Source organism: Bactrocera tryoni, unplaced genomic scaffold (assembly GCF_016617805.1).
Source record: "Bactrocera tryoni isolate S06 unplaced genomic scaffold, CSIRO_BtryS06_freeze2 scaffold_115, whole genome shotgun sequence".
NCBI classification, from domain to species: Eukaryota; Metazoa; Arthropoda; class Insecta; order Diptera; family Tephritidae; genus Bactrocera; species Bactrocera tryoni.
Window position 1 is genome coordinate 87,056 of NW_024395829.1, and position 8,601 is coordinate 95,656.

The following is an 8,601-nucleotide window of genomic DNA, read 5'->3' on the forward strand; positions in this document are numbered from 1 at the left end:
CAATGACAAATTATTATATTTAGCGAAGGCAAACAGTAGAAAATCCTAAGCTTCCGAGGCTATTATCTTTTTTTTCAATAGAATCAACGCGATCCATCTGCGTATACGTATACAGAAACTCCAGTACATTATGTTTAGATTGATGGTAGAAAATTTTGGTGTAAAAGACAAGGAAATAAAAGGAGGAAATAAAATTGTTACTCGGATATATGTATAAGGCGTCCAGTGTTGCCAATCTCAAAAAACCACAACTCGCCTAAAAAAAAGCAGTAGAAAGCGGTAGGTAAAGAAAAAAAGGCAGATTTCATAATTTTGCTCATATAATTAAATAATAAACTACTTTCTTAGTTACTAGAACTCACATCAATTGATATATGTATTTATAATCACAGCAACATAAAACAAAAATCAAAGTAAAATTATTTTTCAGTTTAATTTTCAATTGCCTCATCTTCAATATTTTCACACTCATTTTTATTTTTAAAATCATACATGTTTTTGTTGAATTTCTTCATGTGCTTTTCTGTGGCTTCGAATGAATAGCAATCAGTTATTTCGGATTTAGTGTGTAATACTCCTTTAATAGTTGTAGTCGATATTCTATTGCGTAATTTGGTTTTCATAATATTTATAGCTGAAAATAACCTTTCCACGGTGGCGCTGCTATGTGGTAGGCACAAAAGCTTCTTTAACAATTCGCACAATGTAGGGAATGTTTGTGATTCGTCTCCATTTCTTAATTCTTGTACATGTTTCCAAAAGTCGATAATATCGGTAGTTTTTTTTTGGTCGAAAGAAAAATCGACATTTCTTAACATTCGCCATTCTCTATCCAGTTCCGTTATATTATTTGGAGAAATCTTTGGGAAGAAATAATGTAAATCTGCAATGGAAGGGAATTTTTTTTTATTTCAGAATCCAGAATTGCTTTCGAATTTAGCATCTTCAGACATTTTAAGGCTTGACGGTCTTTGCCGTCAAAAGGAAACCTTTTTAATATCTGTTTTGCAGCCTCGATATAAAACTCCTTACACTTTAAGTAGACATTTTTCAGCTGTTCTTCCTCTAGTTCTCCTAATTCTCTCTTTCTTCTGATCAAATTTGACACCATTCCACCAACGTTTATATGTTGCATCGGTAAATGTTTCTGCTCACTCGAGAAGTCAAGGTTTAATATTTTAGTTTCTTTTGCGTGTAACATATTTTGTGCTTAATTTTTTTCTCGTTCAGTGAGATTCAAATATTCAGCTTGTACAAAGCATTCCAAGATCGTTGTGTATAGTAAATATAATTTCGGAGTCACGGATTGCATTTCTTTATTGAGATCGATAAATATAGGTAATGGAAATTTCAAAAACTCCAGGTACAATTCAGTTGTCGGTTCGAGAGCCTTGGAGAGAATTGATTGCGCAGAAAGTAATCTATCTACATGAACTGCAGCTTGAAAAAACAATTTTATAACTGGTAAATATTCCAGAAGCCTATTTACTACCTCAATAAGCGACAACCATCTGGTTTGGCTAGGGTGGAGTAATTTGTGTTGTTTAATATTTGTGAATGCTTGAAACGTTTAGAAATCTCCAATACGTTTTGGTGAATTTTGTACATGATTATATACGTCTCTACAGAAATCTTCCACGCCCCTTGGCAATTTCTCATATGCGTATGATGCGCATAGGTTAAAAGAATGACAAATGCACTTCATAGTAAAAAGGTGAGGTATGTCATTTTTAAACAAAGTGACCAATGAATGTTTATCTCCAAACATAACGTTAACGCCATCAGAAGCAAAGCCTATCATGTTTGATTTGTAAGGAATATTTTTTTCAACAAAATATTCTACTATTTTGCCATACAACGCTGTTGCTGTACCATCTACGATTGGTATTAAAGTCAGAAATCTATCTTCAACGCTGAAATCTAATTTTACTATTCTAGCGACAAGCGCTAAATGTTTTATCGTAGATTTATCTGTGCTTTCGTCAACAAGTAATGCAAAGCAATTGTTCTGTAACATCTCTATTATATTTTCTTCAGCTGCCTGCCCAGTTACATTAACAATAATAGCTCTAGCTTTTGTGCGGCTTATAGATAATTGTTCGGCAATTTTCGAATCTGGACATTCAGCGCAAATCAATTTATTCAAATGAGATGCTATGTTAAAAGACAGATTATGCTCTGCAATAAAGCAGGCCATTTTTACTTCACCCGCTTTAGCTGCAATTTTTGTATATTGTGAGTTGGAAGCTGAGGTAAACATTGATGTCAGTTTTTGTTGTTTTTGTAACTTCAAACTATTCTTCGCGTGTTTGGTTGAATCTTTGTGTCGTAGCAGTTCGTGTATACCACATTTTCTGTCGCAATCACACGCAGAACAAAAGAAATAAGTCTCACCTTTAGTGCTTTTCTTTTACCAGCCCTTGAACCTATCATCTTTTAACCACGAATTTACGAATTTCTGTTCATATTTCACATTTTTCTTCTTAGGAGGACTTTTTCCAGTCTATGAATCACTACTCATTTTATCAAAAACTTTGTAATTATTATTTTTTGAAAATAGACGCCGCAATTCAAAGAAACTGTTCAAGGTGTTGTGACTTGTGACTATAAAACAATACCTATGCAATACAATAGGCGTGTAGGCTACACGGTCGGTGTAGCTGTTATTCATAAATAGGGATTTCCCCGTGCATAAAAATATAAAGAACATACTGCCATCTAGTCTCAATGCGTTTTATTGCGTAGTGGTTATCAAAAAATGTTTGCATAGTAGTGTATTAGGTGGCGCTGAACGCGAAAAACAGTAGAAAATAGGAATGAAACAGAAAACATGGTCTTCAATGTGAAAACAGCAAATCTACTATTAAAACAGTAGGGTTGGTAACGCTGATGGCGTCTTCCAAAGAAATCGAGCTATTCCATTTAAGATTGCATTTGTTGCATGCAAAAGAACCAAAATGATATGAAGATATGAAGAATGGAATTGTTTATAGCGCATTTATCGAAGCATGCCATGCTAGGGGAATTGCGTTCAACGATAACACTCTGGAACATTTTTGGGATTATTGTTTGGGGGGTGAGAAATTCCAAGTCAGGGTGATGGTTGAGGGTTTTACTATGCTGACCTAGTACCATCACCCTGACTTGGAATTTCTCACCCCCCAGATTAGCTGTTGTACTGTGTAATGAGTGGAGAGTTTGTCTGAATGAGGCTATGACATAATTCCTCACCTTAACACTATATATGTACAAGTACGTATTTAATTTTTAGCATCGGTTTATCGGCTCCTAGACCCCACATATTTATTGGAAAGTTTTTCGAACTTCTTGTTGAGTTCATACTTTTATAGTGGTCAATATGTGATTTATCTTAGTAAATGTTGTGTGTTCTAATTATTTTTTTTTTATATTAAACCAAGGTAATGTTGCTATAGTGCTTAGGTAATGTTCTATATTTGGTGGAATCGGAAGGAGTGCTGTATTCTTCTTCTTCTTAATTGGCGTAGACACCGCTTACGCGATTATAGCCGAGTTAACAACAGCGCGCCAGTCGTTTCTTCTTTTCGCTGCGTGGCGCCAATTGGATATTCCAAGCGAAGCCAGGTCCTTCTCCACTTGGTCCTTCCAACGGAGTGGAGGTCTTCCTCTTCCTCTGCTTCCCCGGCGGGTACTGCTTCGAATACTTTCAGAGCTGGAGTGTTTTCATCCATCCGGACAACATGACCTAGCCAGCGTAGCCGCTGTCTTTAATTCGCTGAACTATGTCAATGTCGTCATATATCTCGTACAGCTCATCGTTCCATCGGATGCGATATTCGCCGTGGCCAATGCGCAAAGGACCATAAATCTTTCGCAGAATTTTTCTCTCGAAAACTCGTAACGTCGACTCATCGGTTGCTGTCATCGCCCAAGCCTCTGCACCATATAGCAGGACGGGAATTATGAGCGACTTATAGAGTTTTGCTTTTGTTCGTCGAGAGAGGACTTTACTTTTCAATTGCCTACTCAGTCCGAAGTAGCACCTGTTGGCAAGAGCAATCCTGCGTTGGATTTCCAGGCTGACATTATTAGTGGTGTTAATGCTGGTTCCTAAATAGACGAAATGATCTACAACTTCAAAGTTATGACTGTCAACAGTGACGTGAGAGCCAAGTCGCGAGTGCGACGACTGTTTGTTTGATGACAGGAGATATTTCGTTTTGCCCTCGTTCACTACCAGACCCATTTTCTGTACTTCCTTGTCCAGCCTAGAGAAAGCAGAACTAATGGCGCGGGTGTTGAGGCCGATGATATCAATATAGTCGGCATACGCCAGCAGCTGTACACTCTTATAGAAGATGGTACCTTCTCTGTTTAGTTCTGCAGCTCGAACTATTTTCTCCAGGAGCAGGTTGAAGAAGTCGCACGATAGGAGTCGCCTTGTCTGAAACCTCGTTTGGTATCGAACGGCTCGGAGAGGTCCTTCCCGATCCTGACGGAGCTTTTCGTGTTGTTCAACGTCAGTTTACACAGCCGTATTAGTTTTGCGGGGATACCAAATTCAGACATCGCGGCATAAAGGCAGCTCCTTTTCGTGCTGTCGAAAGCAGCTTTGAAATCGACGAAGAGGTGGTGTGTGTCGATTCTCCTTTCACGGGTCTTTTCCAAGATTTGGCGCATGGTGAATATCTGGTCGGTTGTTGATTTTCCAGGTCTGAAGCCACACTGATAAGGTCCAATCAGTTTGTTGACGGTGGGCTTTAATCTTTCACACAATACGCTCGATAGAACCTTATATGCGATGTTGAGGAGGCTAATCCCACGGTAGTTGGCGCAGATTGTGGGGTCTCCTTTTTATGGATTGGGCATAGCACACTTAAATTCCAATCGTTGGGCATGCTCTCGTCCGACCATATTTTACAAAGAAGCTGATGCATGCTCCTATTAGTTCTTCGCCGCCGTGTTTGAATAGCTCGGCCGGTAGTCCGTCGGCCCCTGCCGCTTTGTTGTTCTTGAGGCGGGCAATTGCTATTCGAACTTCTTCATGGTCGGGTAATGGAACGTCTGCTCCATCGTCATCGATTGGGAATCGGGTTCTCCTTCTCCTGGTGTTGTGCGTTCACTGCCATTCAGCAGGCTGGAGAAGTGTTCCTCCATAATTTAACTATGCTCTGGGCATCAGTGACTAGATCACCTTTGGGGTCCTACAAGAGTATGCTCCGGTCTTGAAACCTTCTGTAAGCCGCCGCATTTTTTCGTAGAATTTTCGAGCATTACCCTGTCGGCCAGCTTATCAAGCTCTTCGTACTCACGCATTTCGGCCTCTTTCTTCTTCTGTCTGCAAATGCGTCTCGCTTCCCTCTTCAACTCTCGGTATCTATCCCATCCCGCACGTGTAGTGGTCGATCGTAACGTTGCGAGGTAGGCAGCCTGTTTTCTCTCCGCTGCGACACGGCACTCTTCGTCGTACCAGCTGTTCTTTTGCACTTTCCGAAAACCAATGGTTTCGGTTGCTGCTGTACGTAAGGAGTTTGAAATGCCGTCCCACAGTTCCCTTATACCGAGTTGTTGACGAGTGCTCTCAGAGAGCAGGAGTGCAAGCCGAGTAGAGAATCGTTCGGCTGTCTGTTGTGATTGCAGCTTTTCGACGTCGAACCTTCCTTGTGTTTGTTGGCGTGCGTTTTTGCTGCACAGAGGCGAGTGCGAATCTTAGCTGCAACAAGATAGTGGTCCGAGTCGATGTTAGGACCTCGGAGCGCACGCACATCTAAAACACTGGAGACGTGTCTTCCATCTATCACAACATGATCGATCTGGTTGGTGGCTTTTCGATCCGGAGACAGACAGGTAGCTTGATGTATCTTCTTGTGCTGGAATCTAGTACCACAGATAACCATATTTCGGGCCCCGGCGAAATCAATCAGCCTCAACCCATTTGGGGATGTTTCGTCGTGGAGGCTGAATTTACCGACCGTAGTGCCGAATATACCTTCTTTGCCCACCCTGGCGTTAAAGTCGCCAAGCGCGATTTTGACATCGTGGCGGGGGCAGCTCTCATAAGCGCGCTCCAAGCGCTCATAGAAGGCATCTTTGGTCACATCGTCCTTCTCTTCCGTCAGGGCGTGGGCGCAAATCAGCGATATGTTGAAGAACCTCGCTTTGATGCGGATTGTGGCTAGACGTTCATTCATCGGAGTGAATGATAGTACTCGGCGACGGAGTCTCTCTCCCACCACGAATCCAACACCAAACTTGCGCTCCTTTATATGGCCACTGTAGTAAATGTCACAAGGACCTACTCGTCTCTGTCCTTGTCCCGTCCATCGCATTTCTTGGACGGCGGTGATGTCAGCCTTTATTTTTGCGAGGACATCAACCAGCTGGGCAGCGGCACCTTCCCAATTAAGGGTCCGGACATTCCAGGTGCATGCCCTTAAATCGTAGTCCTTATTCCGTTTGCCATGGTCGTCATCAAAAGGGGGGTCTCTCATCCGAGGCTGTTTTAAAGTTTTCATTGGTATTGTTTTTATACGTGGCGGGTCCCAAGCCCAGCGCACAACTCTTGTAGGGAATGTTTCGCCTTCTCACTTTAGCTCGCCTTCGAACGGATGTTCTTAGGCTACCCAGAGGATACTTGGTCAAAGACCGGAAGTAGTGAGCTGCTTGAGCCATGTGTAAAAGAATCGTTTCTGGCCACTCCCAAGTGAATGGCGATCAGAGAACTTTCCTCACTTGCGTGAACTTCTACACATGACTCCATCCTCCAGGAGTGCTGTATTATCAGCTATTAATGGGGAACGCAGACGACAATAACTACTTGCGATTGGACTCGAGGCAATAATGTGCAATGCAATGGCTACTATTTGTTCCGATAGACGTAGAAAGGCCTCTCTGGAATACCGTTCACATCAGAACAGGGTATCAAAAATCTGCTTCATTTTATATTATTAATGTACACATTGTTCTTAAATAAACGTTCAAATTTTAAACTGAGCATTTTAAAAATAACTTAACTCTACATCCTTTCTTGACGCTTGGTTCCAAAATAACAATATTTTTTTTAATTCGTACAAAAAACATCAAACAGTTCCTTATTTATTCAATCTGCTTGTTAAAGCTTGATCACAAGCAATAAAATCTTATAACTGGGTAAGCCTTTTAGGTAATATGTTGCTCTTTAAAAAGCTGGTTGTTTTCTTCTTTTCAAACGATTATAGAAACGCATTAGCTAATGTATTTTTATGTTCCCGGAGTTTAAGTTTGTATTTCTTTCTGTTGTTCTCTACTTCTTTCGTTAGCACAGGAATGCCAAGATATTGTGTATTATTTTATTTCGAACCTGTTATCGCACCACGAATTTTTGACATTTTTCACACGGCCGTGGCGTGCTCACGAGTTGGAAAACCATCTTTTCTGCACACCGGAACAGAAACCAAAAAATGTTTTTTATCAAGCTGCGTTACATTGAAAAAAAAAGAAACAAAAATTAAATGATAAATTTAACTTTCTTTTCATTTCAAAACACATAATTTCACGCAGGAAAACGGCTGCGGGGTCAGCTAGTGTATATATAAAATTGCTTGGATTCCGATCCTCTGGTTGACGTTTTACACCGTAAGGTATGCCCTGTCTTTGATTTTTGCAAGTTACAAGAGTATAAAATATTAGGTTGCACCCGAACTTAGCCCTTCCTTACTTGTTTTTATATAAAAGCCCGCTGATCCACACCTCCTCGGAAGCAAGCTGAACAACTATTCTCTGTGCTCGAATACTTTTCTGTTTTCGTTTGTTATTCTACAGTACCCCGCCAACCCATTAGAAACATGGTAAATATACATCCAACATACATATGTAGAAATTTTCGAATAACGTTCAGCAAAAGATTGCTAGACGAATAAATTGAACTCAGCATTAAGTAGGCTGTGCGCTACATGTTACTAAGTGTCGAATATAAAAAATGTACCGCTGAAATTAGCGGGACTTAAATACGAAAACATATTGAAATGTTTACTTTACTTGGAGTTAGCATTTGTGATTTCTAAGTCATCAGAGGTAAATTGAATGGCGTAGGGGAAGAAACCGTTTTTTTATGAGTGTCTAACTATTATTTCAGAGATTCCAGATTTTATTTATTAGGTAAGTATTTTTTTAAGGTTTTCTAAGGCTTTACAATATAAGCAATGAAAAATATTTTTAGAAAATGGGCAAAAAATCGGGCATTTCTACCGAAACCCGAATTGCTATTGACGCACTTTTAAAAGAAAAAAGTGCATCCTATAAAGAAATAGGAAAAAAAGTTGAAGTACATAAGTGCAGCTACTGTTACTCGAATTGCGAAGCAAGCGGCAAAATGCTGCCCGAAGTAGGAAAATGTCTGTTCGCATTCGGCGTAAATTAGTGAGGCTCGCTCTCGAAGCGCGCACCAAACCAGCTAGAGAAATTACGAAGGAGCTAAATGATGCCCATGTGAAAATATCGCAAAGGACAGTTGAACACAACTTTTCAGAAAAAACCCGAAATGCCGCTGTCCAGCAAAGAAACTAAACCAAGCGAATGAAAAATCAACGGGTAATATGGGCCAGGGTCCATCAGAACTACACAGAGGTGGATTGTAACAAAGTA

The 8,601-nt window shown here is 40.4% G+C and overlaps 1 pseudogene; it reads right to left on the minus strand.

Annotated features, from left to right (window-relative positions):
- Positions 1-787: 787 nt before the first annotated feature.
- Positions 788-2,788, minus strand: LOC120779968 (annotated as a pseudogene).
- Positions 2,789-8,601: the final 5,813 nt, after the last annotated feature.